Here is a 16,255-nt window from a genome sequence, read left to right as displayed (position 1 = left end):
GAAAAAAAGAAAAGAAAAGGCATCCGAATTGGTAAGGAAGTGGTAAAACTTTTGCTCTTTGCCAACAGCATGATATTGTATATGGAAACCCCAAAAGACTCCATGTAAACACTGGTAGAACTGATAAATGAGTTGTCACAGGATCCAAAATCAATGTACAGAAATCTGTTGCATTTTCATATACCAACAGTGAAGAAGGTGAAAGAAATATTAAGAAAACAATTCCATTTACAGTTGTACCAAAAATAATAAGGTTCCTAGGAATAAATATAACAAAAGATGTGAAATGTCTATACACTGAAAACTATAAAACACTGATGAAAGAAACTGAAGATGACACAAGAAATTGAAAGACATCCCGTGCTCATTGATTGGGAGAACAAATGTTGTTAAAATATCCATACTACTAAAAGCAATCTACACATTCTGTGCAATTTCTATCAAAATACCAAAAGCATTTGTCACAGAGGTAGAACAAACAACCCTAAAATATATATGGAACCACAAAAGACTCCAAATAGCCAAAGCAATCTTGAAAAATAAAAGCATAGCTTTATATTTTATGTAATGCTGGAAGCATTACAATTCTGGACTTCAAGTTATATTACAAAACTATGGTAATCAAAACAGTATGGTACTGGCACAAAAATAGACATAGACCAATAGAACAGAATAGAAAACCCAGAAGTAAGCCCACAATTGTATGGTCATTTAATCTTGAACAACGAAGGAAAGAATATTCAATAGGAAAAATGGACTGGAAGAGATTATGCTGAGTGAAATAAGGCAAGCAGAGAGAGTCAATTGTCATATGGTTTCACTTATTTGTGGAGCATAACAAATAGCATGGAGGACAAGGGGAGTTAGAGAGGAGGGAGTTGAGGGAAATTGGAAGGGGAGGTGAACCATGAGAGACTAAGGACTCTGAAAAACAATCTGAGGGTTTTGAAGGGGTGGGGGGTGGGAGGTGGGGGAACCAGGTGGTGGGTACTAGAGAGGGCACGGATTGCATAGAACACTGATTGTGGTGCAAAAACAATGAATACTGGGGCACCTGGGTGGCTCAGTGGATTAAAGCCTCTGCCTTTGGCTCAGGTCATGATCCCAGGGTCCTGGGATCGATCCCTGCATTGGGCTCTCTGCTCAGCAGGGAGCCTGCTTCCCCCATCTCTCTGCCTGCCTCTCTGCCTACTTGTGATCTCTGTCTGTCAAATAAATAAATAAAATATTTAAAAAAACAACAATGAATACTGTTACACTGAAAATAAATTTAAAAAATTTAAAAAGAATGTCTTTCAACAAATAGTGTTGGGAAAACTGGACAGCCACATGCAAAAGAATGAAACTGGACTACTTAGTTATACCATACACAAAAATAAATTCAAAATGGATTAAAGACCTGAATGTGATACCTGAAAACATAAAAATCCATTTACAATTGCATCCAAAACCATAAGATACCTAGGAATAAACCTAACCAAAGAGGCACAGAATATATACTCAGAAAACTATAAAGTACTCATGAAAGAAATTGAGGAAGACACAAAGAAATGGAAAAATGTTCCATGCTCCTGGATTGGAAGAATAAATATTGTGAAAATGTCTATGCTACCTAAAGCAATCTACACATTTAATGCAATTCCTATCAAAGTACCATCCATCTTTTTCAAAGAAATGGAACAAATAATTCTAAAATTTATATGGAACCAGAAAAGACCTCGAAGAGCCAACGTTGGTGGCATCACAATTCCGGACTTCAAGCTCTATTACAAAGCTGTCATCATCAAGACAGCATGGTACTGGCACAAAAACAGACACATAGATCAATGGAACAGAATAGAGAGCCCAGAAATAGACCCTCAACTCTACAGTCAACTAATCTTCGACAAAGCAGGAAAGAATGTCTAATGGAAAAAAGACAGCCTCTTCAATAAATGGTGCTGGGAAAACTGGACAGCGACATGCAGAAAAATGAAATTGGACCATTTCCTTACACCACACACAAAAATAGACTCAAAATGGATGAAGGACCTCAATGCGTGAAAGGAATCCATCAAAATCCTTGAGGAGAACACAGGCAGCAACCTCTTCGACCTCAGCCGCAGCAACATCTTCCTAGGAACAACGCAAAAGGCAAGGAAAGCAAGGGAAAAAATGAACTACTGGGATTTCATCAAGATCAAAAGCTTTTGCACAGCAAAGGAAACAGTTAACAAAATCAAAAGACAACTGACAGAATGGGAGAAGATATTTGCAAACGACATATCAGATAAAGGACTAGTGTCCAGAATCTATAAAGAACTTAGCAAACTCAACACCCAAAGAACAAATAATCCAATCAAGAAATGGGCAGAAGACATGAACAGACATTTCTGCAAAGAAGACATCCAGATGGCCAACAGACACATGAAAAAGTGCTCCATATCACTCGGCATCAGGGAAATACAAATCAAAACCACAATGAGATATCACCTCACACCAGTCAGAATGGCTAAAATCAACAAGTCAGGAAATGACAGATGCTGGCGAGGATGCGGAGAAAGGGGAACCCTCCTACATTGTTGGTGGGAATGCAAGCTGGTGCAGCCACTCTGGAAAACAGTATGGAGGTTCCTCAAAATGTTGAAAATAGAACTGCCCTATGACCCAGCAATTGCACTATTGGGTATTTACCCTAAAGATACAAATGTAGTGATCCAAAGGGACACATGCACCCGAATGTTTATAGCAGCAATGTCCACAATAGCCAAACTATGGAAAGAACCTAGATGTCCATCAACAGATGAATGGATCAAGAAGATGTGGTATATATACACAATGGAATACTATGCAGCCATCAAAAGAAATGAAATCTTGCCATTTGCGACAACATGGATGGAACTAGAGCGTATCATGCTTAGCGAAATAAGTCAAGCAGAGAAAGACAACTATCATATGATCTCCCTGATATGAGGAAGTGGTGATGCAACATGGAGGCTTAAGTGGGTAGAAGAAGAATCAATGAAACAAGATGGGATTGGGAGGGAGACAAACCATAAGTGACTCTTAATCTCACAAAACAAACTGAGGTTGCCGGGGGGAGGGGGTTTGGGAGAAGGGGGTGGGATTATGGACATTGGGGAGGGTATGTGATTTGGTGAGTGCTGTGAAGTGTGTAAGCCTGGTGATTCACAGACCTGTACCCCAGGGGATAAAAATATATGTTTATAAAAAATAAAAAATTAAAAAAAAAATTCTAAACTTGAAAAAAAATTAAAAAAAAAATCCTACAAGAGAACAGAGGCGGTAACTTCTTTAAAATTGGCCATAGGAACTTCTTTCTAGATATGTCTCCTCAGGCAAACGAAACAAAAGCAAAAGTAAACTATTGGGACTTGAAAAGAAAAAGGTTCTGCACAGCAAAGGAGCCAAACAACAAAGCTGAAATGCTACCCACAGAATGGGAGAAGATATTTGTAAATGACATAGCTGATAATTGATTAATAACCAAAAATATAAGGCACTTCTAAAACTCAACATTTAAAGAACAAATAATCTAATTAAAAATGGGTAGAAGACATGAACAGAGATTTGTCCACAGAAGACATCCATATGACCAACAGACATGAAAAGATGCTCATCATCACTTATCATCAGGGAACTGTAAATAAAAAATGAGATGTCACCTCACACTTCTCAGAATGGCTAAAATCAACAACGCATGCAACAACAGGTATCGGTGAATATGTAAAGAAAAAGGAATCCTCATGCACTATTGGTGGGAATGCAAACTGTTGCAGTCACTCTGGAAAACAGTATGGAGGGTTTTCAAAAAGTTAAGAATAGAACTACCCTATAACCCAGCAATTGCACTACTGAGTATTTACCCAAAGAATGCAGCAATGTGGATGTGGCTAGAGAGTATTATGTCAAGCAAAATTAGTCAGAGAAAGACAAGTAACTTATGATTTGACTCATATGTAGAATTTAAGTAACAAATGAGCAAAATTTAATCAAAAAACAGACTCTTAACTATAAGAACAAACAGATCATTACCAGGGTAGAGGGTTTTGGGGAAAGCTGGGGGGAAATATTAAATAGGTGATAGGGACTAAGAAGTGCATTTATCATGATGAGCACCAGGTGTTGTATGAAATTTTTGAATCAGTGTACTGTATGCCTGAAGCTAGTATAACATGGTATATTAAACATCTGGAATTAAAATACAAACTTTTTAAAAAGGAATGTGCAGTAAATCCTCATGAATTGAATATGTGATTTCAGTGTTTCCTTATCAACTACTTATCACTATTTTAGCTCAATGTGTAGTAAAACTAAAGCTATGAAATTGAGATTGTTACTGCAAAAAATTTCATGTCACTCTAAAACAAATGGAAAATATAATAAAAGATAGGAGAAGAAAGAAGCAGACAATGTGAGATTTCAAAATACAGAGGAAAAAATAACTTCAGGAAATAAAGACCAAAATTTACATTAAAAAACAAGATTATGTTTTATTTTATTATTTAAAGAATTTTTCATTTATTTATCCAAGAGAGAGAGAAAGAACACAAGCAGGATTAGGGGCAGAAGGAAAAGCAGACTCCCTGATGAATGTGGAGCTGGATGCTGACAGGGGAGAGGGGCTCCGCACAGGGAGATTAATCCTAGGACCCTGAGATCAAGACCTGAGCTGAAGTAAGATGCTTAACTGACTGAGCCACCAAGATGTTCCTTTTTTTTTTTTTTTAAGATTTTTCATTTATTTTTTTGAGAGAGAGACAATACATTTTAAGGTTTTTAGCTAAAGACTCAAAATCATGAAAAGCTGTAAAATAGGGAAAATATAATAAATTGAAATACAAGTCGGGAGCCTAGCATAACAATACAAAGGGAAAGAGACATGTTTTGCTAAGCTGAGGCATTAGAGTGAATAAATCAAAATCTACTTTAGATGGAAAAAAAAGAAAGAGTTGAGGAACAGAGCTTTTAAAAAATGAAAAGGAACAGAAAAAAGAAGGAAATTCTGTAGGAGATGTAAATGAATAATTATAGAATGAAAGTAACAATAACAATATATAACAATTATAAATTTGAGAAGAAACATTTACTAGGTCTGCATTCATACTGCCTGTGGATGTAAGAATGAGTCTTTCACTTCTCATATGAAAGCACTTGTGACTTACTGCTGATGGTATCAAAAAAAGTTAAGAAATGCACTTAATCACTACGTTGAGTAATTAAAACTACAGCTAGTCATTACTAGTCCCTACTTAGAAAGACTTATGATATATGTCTAGTATCTATGGTAATCATATTTATTGAGCCCCTAAATTGTGCCAGGAAAATATTCAAAACACATTGAGTACTTGATACGTGACAGAAACTATTCATCTAGTCTTTAAAACAATCTTCTGTGGTAGGTACTATAATCAGTCACACTTTATAGAAAAAACCTGAGCTTGAAAAGGTTAGGTAAATTGTCCAAGCTCACATAGCCAGTAAGGAATTGAATTAGAACAGGCTCCAGAAAACACACACCAGACCACTATTTATCAATGTTGTTTATACAAGGCATATTGACATTAATAGTTTTAATTAAACTTTGATTGTGATTGTGCATGAAACTGTTTTGACTTTGAGGAGCAAAATGTGGCACTTTGTGAAGAAAACTGAGAAAGTGGTAGTTCCAAAGGCAGTCTTACTAGACTAGGCTGAGATATTTAGTAGGCAGATCTGAGTCATGAAGAAGGAAGATTTTCTTTTTTTTTTTAATTTTTTATTTTTTATAAACATGTAATATATTTTTATCCCCAGGGGTACAGGTCTGTGAATCGCCAGGTTTACACACTTCACAGCACTCACCAATGTCCACAACCCCACCCCCCTTCTCCCAGAAGGAAGATTTTCAAAGAAAACCTCTCAACTGGAAGGAGTCAGAAAACACTTTTTTTTTTTTTTTTAATTCAGGTCCCTCTTTTATCTTATTTATTTATTTATTTACTTTTACTGAGTTTAGTTAGCTGACATATAGAATATCATTTGTTCTTGATGTAGTGTTCAATGACTCATTAGTTGTGTACAACACCCAGGGTTCATCATCACATGCCCTCCTTAATACCCATCACCTGGTTACCCCATCTCTCCACCACCTCCCTTCTGCAACCATCAGCTGTTTCCTGGAGTCCAGAGTCACTCATGATTTGACTCCCTCTCTGATTTCTTCCCATTCTGCTTTCCCTCCCTTCCCCTATGTTCCTCCGTGCTAGTCCTTATATTCCACATATGAATGAAACCATATGATAATTGTCTTTCTCTGATTTATTTATTTCACTTAGCATTATATCCTCCAGTTCCATCCATGTCAATGCAAGTGGTAGGTATTCATCTTTTCTGATGGCTGGGTAATATTCCATTGTATATATGAATCACATCTTCTATATCATTCTCAATGGGAAGAAACTGAGAGCTTTTTCCTTAAGGTCAGGAACACAACAGGGGTGCCACTCTCACCACTATTGTTCAGCATAGTACTAGAAGTCCTAGCCTCAGCAATCAAACAACAAAAAGAAATAAAATACATTCAAATTGGAGAAGTTAAACTCTCTCTCTCTTTGCAGATGACATAATACTTAATACTGATAACCCAAAAGACTCCACCTTCAAATTACTAGAACTCATACAGCAATTCAACAGCATGGCAGGATACAAAAATCAATGCATAGGCCACACTTTTAAAAAGAAGTCTTAGGGGCACCTGGGTGGCTCAGTAATTAAGCATCTGCCCTCAACTCAGGTCATGATCCCAGGGTCCTGAGATAGAGCCCCGGATTCGGCTCCCTACTAGGCAGGAAGCCTGCTTCTCCCTCTCCCACACCCCCAGCATGTGTTCCCTCACTGTATCTGTCAAATAAATAAAGATCTTTAAATTTTTAAAAAAATACAAACAAGTGTTAAAAATATGTTAAGTCTTGCTTCTGGGTATTATTTTCTCTGTATTTTGAAAACAAGGATGGTGCTGCAAAGCATCAAGGGGAAAAAAAGCCCAAGATGATGCCTGAAAAAAAAAAAGTGGAAAAATAATGGCATTCCTTGGAAGTCAATTACTTTTGAAGAAGACAGACCATATAAGGTCTAAAACCACAGCTGAATTATTCAGGTGGATAAGGCAGAATTACTGCATCCAATATGATTGTCAAAACACATGTTTCATCTTCAGAAAAAGATGCTAAAGCCATGGGCTCAAAGTTATGAAAATATATTTAAATTAAAATATAATAAAAATACCTGAGAGAACCATATAGATCGATTTATAAAAAAGAACACCTTTTCATAGCTGCATTATTTTGATATTACATTATATTAATCATAGTATATGCTTTCCATATAATAAAGAAACAAATTCAAGAAAACAATGCCAAAGCATGATGGAATGTAATCAGACATGGATACAGATTTATGAGTGTGAAGCACATGATCTCAACTGTCTATGAATTGAGTCCTCTATAAAGAAATATCCTGTTTGGGGGCACCTGAGTGGCTCAGTGGGTTAAGCCTCTGCCTTAAGCTTAGGTCATGGTCTCAGGACCCTGGGATCAAGCCCCACATCAGTCTCTCTGCTCAGCAGAAAACCTGCTTGCCCCACTCTCTCTGCCTGCCTCTCTGCCTACTTGTGGTCTCTCTCTCTGTCAAATAAGTAAATAAAATCTTTTAAAGAAAAGAAATATCCTGTTTTAAAACCAAGAGAAATGAGTCATTCTGAGTTAAATAATTAAAATAAATTTACTTGGAAAAACCACTAAAAGAAAATAATGATGAATGTAGTTAAGATATCCACTAAATTTTTATGTGATCAAGGAGGAGCAATATTTATTTGCTTTCTAAATGGCCATTCAGTGCACCATAGGCAGATTAGTAATAATAAAGAAGTGTCCTATAGTGGGACACAAAATATTCCTTTGAATACATTTTTCAAAGAAAGAAATAAAATATTGTGTAAAATTATTTAATGTTAATCATTTAACTGCTGTTTTTTTTTAATGTATCAGGCAAATGTTTCAAAAACATGATTATACATTCTACAATAAGAGCTAGATGATCCTTAGTCATCTTTAACAAGTTTTATTTTATCAGGAACAGTGCAATAGTTAAAAAAGTTTTAGAACCTTTTAGTTATGATTCATTATTCATTTTCAAAATTCAGCAATATATGGACGTACAAAATTGATCTTAAAAATAATACAATTTATGTTTGGAATTTTTAATTACAATTGAATTTTTACATCATTAAATTATTTGAATTGCTCTCTTCATGGTATGTATGATATGCTCAGAAAAGAAGAATAGAATTTAAACAAATTAGTCTACTTTGCCCATTCAGTTGCATAAATCAATTTATCTTTAGAATGGGATTCTCTATTGTTTTTAGTCTACTAAATCCCAACACAAAACCAGCATTAAGCTCAGACTCATTCTTGTAAGAATGAAAGGTTAAATATGCACTAACACACCACACATCTTACCTTTTGAAGGTTGGCAGTGCCGCAAAGTTAGCAAAAGATGTCTGGTACTTTTGGCCAATTTGCAAACTTTTGTTTCCAAGGGTGACAATTGGTCATAATGAATACATATAGAAAAATAATATCACCTATGCCTCACACTGAAAGAGAAGTATTTATGTTACATTTTAATAGTAACTTTTCAAAGATATATAAAATAATATTAGCAACAGAGTTATTGGCATTATAATATTATAGATACCTTAAATGTTTGGAATTGTCAACAATACTTTTTTGCATTAGGTTGTCGACAGTAATAATGTTTTTCCCAGGCTGTAGAACAGAAAAGAGCACAGATCCAAACTCTAAAAGTGGGAAGAATTTTTGATGCATCAGTGTGGGGATAATTTATCCTATGCTTTCACACAAATTTCCTAAACTGTCCCAACCTAATGGTGCACAATACAAACTAGCCTTGGAATTTGGGTTTCAAATAAGGATTCTCAAGAGTAAGTTTGGGAAGAAAAAGCTAGATACTATTATTTTCCAATTCAATTAACAGCTCAACACATACATTTTTACTTCATACACTCTTGATACATTTTATAAAGTAAATATGCAAAATTTAAACTATTGAAGAAACTGAGATGAGAAGGAATATTTCTGGGACATCACTTGGATAAGTGTAGGAGATAGAGGATGATGCAAGATACAGTTACCCAAGAGTACTCAAGAAGAGAAAGATAAAAGGACATAGAGATCTGGAAGTAAGAATGCCATGGAATATCACTCGGCGTCAGGGAAATACAAATCAAAACCACAATGAGATAGCACCTCACACCAGTCAGAACAGCTAAAATCAACATGTCAGGAAATGACAGATGCTGGCGAGGATGCGGAGAAAGGGGAACCCTCCTACACTGTTGGTGGGAATGCAAGCTGGTGCAACCACTCTGGAAAACAGCATGGAGGTTCCTCAAAATGTTGAAAATAGAACTGCCCTATGACCCAGCAATTGCACTACTAGGTATTTACTCTAAAGATACAAACGTAGTGATCCGAAGGGGCATGTGCACCCGAATGTTTATAGCAGCAATGTCCACAATAGCCAAACTATGGAAAGAACCTAGATGTCCATCAACAGATGAATGGATGAAGAAGATGTGGTATATATACACAATGGAATACTATGCAGCCATCAAAAGAAATGAAATCTTGCCATTTGCGACAACATGGATGGAACTAGAGCGTATCATGCTTAGCGAAATAAGTCAAGCACAGAAAGACAACTATCATATGATCTCCCTGATATGAGGAAGTGGTGATGCAACATGGGGGCTTAAGTGGGTAGGAGAAGAATAAATGAAACAAGATGGGATTGGGAGGGAGACAAACCATAAGTGACTCTTTTTTTTTTTTTAAGATTTTATTTATTTATTTGACAGAGAAAGATCACAAGTAGGCAGAGAGGCAGGCAGAGAGAGAGAGAGGAGGAAGCAGACTCCCTGCCGAGCAGAAAGCCCGATGCGGGACTCGATCCCAGGACCCTGAGATCATGACCTGAGCCGAAGGCAGCGGCTTAACCCACTGAGCCACCCAGGCACCCCATAAGTGACTCTTAATCTCACAAAACAAACTGAGGGTTGCTGGGGGGAGGGGGGTTGGGAGAAGGGTAGGGTTATGGACATTGGGGAGGGTATGTGCTTTGGTGAGTGCTGTCAAGTGTGTAAACCTGGCGATTCACAGACCTGTACCCTTGGGGATAAAAATATATGTTTATAAAAAATAAAAAATTAAAAAATAACAAAAACAAACAAACAAAAGAATGCCATGGAAGCGTTAGCTTCATAGTTTTGTCCACTTTCCCCTTCTCTGTCACTGACCAAAGGGATCAAATTTGTGGTCATTCCATTGAATTCAGCATCTACTGTGTATGTGACAGAAATATCCACTCCCTATGCAGGGATATGTTATAGAAAAGGTCAAAGATAGGGGCACCTGAGGGCTCAGTGGGTTAAGCTGCTGCCTTCAGCTTGGGTCATGATCTCAGGGTCCTGGGATACAGCCCTACATTGGGCTCTTTGCTCAGCAGAGAGCCTGCTTCTCTCTCTCTCTCTTTCTTTTTCTGTCTCTCTCTGCCTGCCTCTCTGCCAACTTGTGATCTTTCTCTGTCAAATAAATATATAAAATTAAAAAAAAAAGAAAGAAATCATCAAAGATAAATCCACTAGCTCTTGTAAGAAACTCTTTGGCTTGATGGTAAGATAAACTAAAGTGGCCTATTTTATTATTTTATATTTCACTTTAAAGGTTGTTATTTATTCATTATTTATTTCACCCATTGAATCTTTGTAATAGTATTTATGGATCATACGCTTCTGAAGAGAAAATTCATAAAAATATACTTTTTATGTAAATATTTTGGAAACCAACAAATGTGTTGATCAAATGAAAAAGAATTTCAGATTTCTAATATTGATATTTTGTAAATGATGCAAAAATGCTTTTTATTCTGTTTTATTTTTCCCAAATAAAGAATTTAAATGTTTCCTCACTCACGTGTTTGTTTTTTTTTTTTTTTGATGTTCACTTTGTTTTCCAGTTTTAAAAACATATTTTCGTTTCGGAGATAGAAACAATAAGTACTGCACAGTCTGTCACTTGATAGAAAAGAAAAATGGTATTATATCTTTGGATACAGAATATGTGTTCTTTGTTTCAAATTAAAATAGGCCATTTATTATCATAAATATCATGACAAAAAGGATTTCACGGCTACAGTGTTCAGTGGGAATACACTATCTAAAAATATATTAATCTTTTGAGATGTGAACACCTGCACCTTTGTATTTTTTCTTTAAAATATGCATTACATTTTTACTCTGTACCAACTTGATTATCTTTATAAAAATATTAACAGCTTGCATCCTTATACCAATGGCCAGTTACAAATTCCAAATATATTGTCACGTTTCTTATGAGCAATGCCATCTGTTAGAGGTGGCATTTCATGCCTATTTACTCTGACTCCCTCCAAGAATTCATCTGCCACTATCTAATGCTGCCTGAATAAAGCAGATTAAGACTCTGATACAACAGAGACTATTGATAATTTGGTATAATTGGGAAGAAATGAAGATAAATGAGGCTGAGGATGGAGAGGCAATTAGTTGAGCTGCCTGTACAGCTGTGTTCTCAGCCTAGCTCCCCTGGCCTTTTCTTCAGTGAGGTATGTGCAAATTAACCATAATGACAAATACACACTTCCCAAAGCTCTTGAACTTTGTAAAACTTGAGAATTCACTTTTCACTTCTGATAACTGAGTTGTTTGGCAAAGTTGCTTTAACATGATCTCTTAAATGTCCACATCACACAAGACTATTGCACCTGCTATATTTTAGGAATAATCCACCTTATTTCCTTGTTTTCGGTTGATGCCAGGCTACTGTTTACAACCTTAATACATTGAGGATCTAGAGCCAATTTTGCCTTAATTGTGGTCCAGTGTTTAGGACAGAATGGCAATGCTTTCTTTTTTACATGATTAGAAGCCAAGAGACAATGAAAAGAAGCTTCTCTTTTAATTTTAGGAATATAGTCTGCATATAGCATCCTTTTTGAGGGTGAAAATGTAGGGCCAGCTATACTAACCAACTCTAATGGATCTTTAGAGATTGGCAAAATGAATATTTTCATGGATTAAATTTACATATTTACATTAAGGTCATTATTATTATGCTTCATAAATGAAAATGGCAACTCAGTAAAAATTAACCACAAAAAATATTAAGGCTCTGAGTAACTTAACCCTAAGATCCCTTTTCCTAACCACAAAAATAGTTATACCAGGTATTCGGTTAAGATGTTATCATAGGAACTAAATATTTTGAAGTCTGTCATTTTAGTTGGTAGATTTTCCTCTATTTTGTCATTGAAATTATTCTTATTATTTCTTGTGTTTAATAAAAAATTATATCACTATGTGTCTCTCTATTGTCAGTCCTTGTGAGAAAACAATAAATCTGCACTAACAGATTTTGAATATGTAACTGTACTAATAGACTGTAAGGCTATGGATTTCTCCCCACATTACAAAAAGGATGCATCAAGAAAATAAACATTTCCTCAATTTTGATTTGTTTCACTCAAATAAGAAACTAGCCTAAAATTATTTATGTCAAAACAAACAGCATACTAATTTCAAATGCTTGTCAACTCAGGCAAACGTGTCTAGTATGATGACTCTATATTTATATCCTTATTTCTTAAATATAGCCACATTATCCTTTTGATACCTTCTATCTGATCCTCCCAAAATGGTAGCCATTAGTCAAATGTAGTTATTTATATTATTTAAATAAATAAATTAGTAATTCAATTCCCCAATCACACTAGCCACATTTCAAGTACTATATCAGTTACATGTGAATAGTGATTATCATATGGGACAGCATGGAAAATAATTTTTACCATTACAGAAAATTCTGTTGGTCAGTACTGGTCTCTATTTCAGACTTACTATTTCCCCATTAACACAGATTAGTGAGATTGAGCTTTGGGCAAAACTACAAATTTAAGAACAGATAAATCAAATACTGAATCTTCAATTTATAAAAGAGTTCAGGAGATGACTGAACAGCTCAGTTGGTTAAGAGTCTGACTCTTGATTTTGGCTCAGGTCATGATCTCAGGGTCATAGGATTCGGCCCTGTGTTGGGCTCCACCCTCAGCACAGCATCTGCTTGTCCCTCTCCCTCTGCCCCCCCATAAATAAATAAAATCATTTTAAAAAAGAATTCAGAATTCCTTTAATTTCTTCAGTAGGAGAGAAAAAAGCTCCAGTTTAAATAACCTCAGTTGATAAACAATTAGAAACATATTATGGTGTGTTCACAAACCAAAAATGTCTTTTTGAGACTTTAGAAAACATTAGCAAAGGTTATTCTTTTTTCCTTATGCTGTGTCTTTTATTCCTATGAGTTACTCATTTCCATTACTGGAAGCCTGTATCTCTCTTTCTCCTTCACATATTTTGCCCATCCCCTGACAACCATTAGTTTATTCTTTTTATAGGTCTGATTCTGCTTTTTGTTCACTTACTCATTTTTTAGATTCTACATGAGAGTTAAATCATATGTTTTTTCTCAGTCTGACTTATTTCACTTAGCATAATAGCCTCTAGGTTCATCCATATTGCCACAAATGGCAGGATCTCATCCTTTTTATGGCTATGTAATGTTCCATTGTAATATTCCTTAGCTAAATCAGTGCCATTTTATCCACAATTTCCCTCAAATGAATCCATTAACCAATATATATAGTGTAACAATGACAAGCCATCAAAAAGAAGTCTTAGATTATCAATTCTGATATTCTGTGATAGCAAAAGAATAATACACTAAAATTTCTAGGGACAGTTTTATAAATTAATAATCTGATTTGGTGGCCCCAAAATATTATATGTATTAGTACACTAGTTCATCATACTATTTAATGTATGCAGTAATATAATTCCAAAGAAAATCAGAGCACATTAATATTTTCATCAGAATTTTTTAAATTGAGATGTGCCTTTTAAAGGAATTTACTGAGCATTTAAGTTTTTAAGGAGACTCATGTTCTGAGTTTATAATGGAATTCAGAGACTAAGTTACAGTATAAACAATTTTGATTTATAGACAGTTTTTTCTATAAATACATTATTACATATTTTTTATATTTTTAAGTTACAAAGACATCTTGTTTCAAGAACTACAGCACCTAGTTTTATTGTTATGTATTTCAACATCTATCATGATTGCAGTTATTATTGAGTAGATAGTAGACTCATAGAATATTAATATATATCATTCCAACCTCCCAAATGATGATTAAATTCCCACTGAAAGGTCAGCCATCCTTGTTCTGCCTCCCTTAGGTCTCAGTTTCCCTTTATGTAAAATGATGGAGTTGAGCTGGATGATCTCACAGGTACATTCCAGCTCTGACATTCTATAATTCTGTAAGTTGTTTCTAAAATTAAATATTTATTTTCAAATAAGCAGTGTAAAAAAAAAGAAGTTAAACACAAAATTTTGGGGAGTGCTTACCTTTGGTGGAGAGGCAGAAGTATAGGAAAAGGGATGGACACATAAATAGATGCAAGGTTTTGATAATGTTTTATTTCTTAAGTTACATGGTATGTTCACTAAAAAATTATTACTATACTTTATAGCTTACATATGTGTTACCTATTTTTTATACTGGAAATATTTTTAAAATGATAAAAAAGGGAAAAATACACACAATAACCTTTGGATACTCCATTGGGTCCTAAGAAGCAAATTATGTAATAGTACATTGTGTTACATGAGTATGTAACAAATACTGATGGGATAGGAGTAGATGATGTGTCCAGATTCTGAGAGTGTACAAAAATAACTTGAAACTGCAATTTCTTTATGAGATAGAAATCTTGTATTTTCAAATAAAACAAACCTAAATCCAGAAAAGTAACTGATTTGTAATTTGTGCAGTGTCATTCCTAAGCCAGCAAAGATAAACACTGAACACCCAAAATATTTCTGCTGAAACTGATACTATTATTCTCAATTAGCTCAACATCTTAATGAGTAGACTTGATTTATATTGAACATCACTGTAGTATTGATTTATACTGAACATCATTCTAGTCTGCTCTTTTGACCATTTAGCTGTAAAAGATGAAAAACAACCACACAGGGGCACCTTGGTGGCTCACTCGGTTAAGTGTTGGGTTAAGCCAAGGCTTTGGCTCAGGTCATGATTTCATGGGTTGTGGGACTGAGGCCCAAAACTGGCTCCATGCTGAGTGGGGATAGTCTGAAGATAGTCTCTATTTGCCCCTCCCCCCACTTGCATACACTCTGTCACTCAAATAAATAAATCTTTAAAAAATACACATACACCTGTAAAAATCAGTTCAAGATAGAACAAGTTCAACGATGGAGACTTTACAACCTTCTTTTCTGATGGAATACATGGACATTTGCAATGAATTGTGACTTTCAAAGTTGACAGATGAGAAGGTCGCAAGAAGTCTTTACAGTTCTGGGGAAATTTATAAGGAACAAAATGATTCAAATATTCCTCCACTTTTCGTGTCAATATTAATAAGTTAAAACTAGTTAAAATCGTATTTCTAAGTTAATGTATTTTTCCTAATACAATGCACAGATTTTAACAGATAAGCTAATGTGGAATATAGCTGATCCTAATTGAATTAGAAACTATCACATATATACAATTAGGATCATTGAGAACTGTGGTGCTAGAAAATAATTCCATTTATTTCTAGTCTTATCCAACCCATTTTATACTCATATAGTATATATGAAATAGTTTGTCACTGTACTAAATAAAATTCAATTATGTCACTAAAAATTAAACATTCAATGCAAGTGAATATACATTAAACATTTGGATTATGAGACTGTTACTATTCACATCTTTAATACGTCTTTTTGAAAATACCCTATTCCCATTTTTGTTACTACCAATTCTATCTACACCAAATGGCTAAATAGTACTGACTCCACAACTTAACCACAATAAGGGATGAATGAAAATATGCTGGTTAGTTTGGTCATCACAATATTGTCCATACTCTATTCTTTCATGTTATACATAAGAAGAGAAACAGATTCTAATTTGTGCTTATAGTAGCAGCATATTTCCGCTGAAATTTCTTTTTTTTTAAGATTTATTTATTTATTTATTTGACAGAGACAAGTATTTGACAAGTGGGCAGACAGGCAGA

The 16,255-nt window shown here is 34.9% G+C and overlaps 1 protein-coding gene across 1 annotated transcript in view; it reads right to left on the bottom strand.

The window, feature by feature from the left end:
- LOC101687043 (dachshund homolog 2) overlaps positions 1–16,255 on the bottom strand; it is a 160,782-nt gene that overhangs the window by 68,464 nt on the left and 76,063 nt on the right. The window lies entirely within an intron of this gene.

Source organism: Mustela putorius, unplaced genomic scaffold (assembly GCF_011764305.1).
Source record: "Mustela putorius furo isolate JIRA1106 unplaced genomic scaffold, ASM1176430v1.1 tig00000511_pilon_pilon_pilon, whole genome shotgun sequence".
NCBI lineage: Eukaryota > Metazoa > Chordata > Mammalia > Carnivora > Mustelidae > Mustela > Mustela putorius.
The sequence above is the reverse complement of the archived record's forward strand: the minus strand, read 5'-3'. Positions and strand labels throughout refer to the sequence as shown.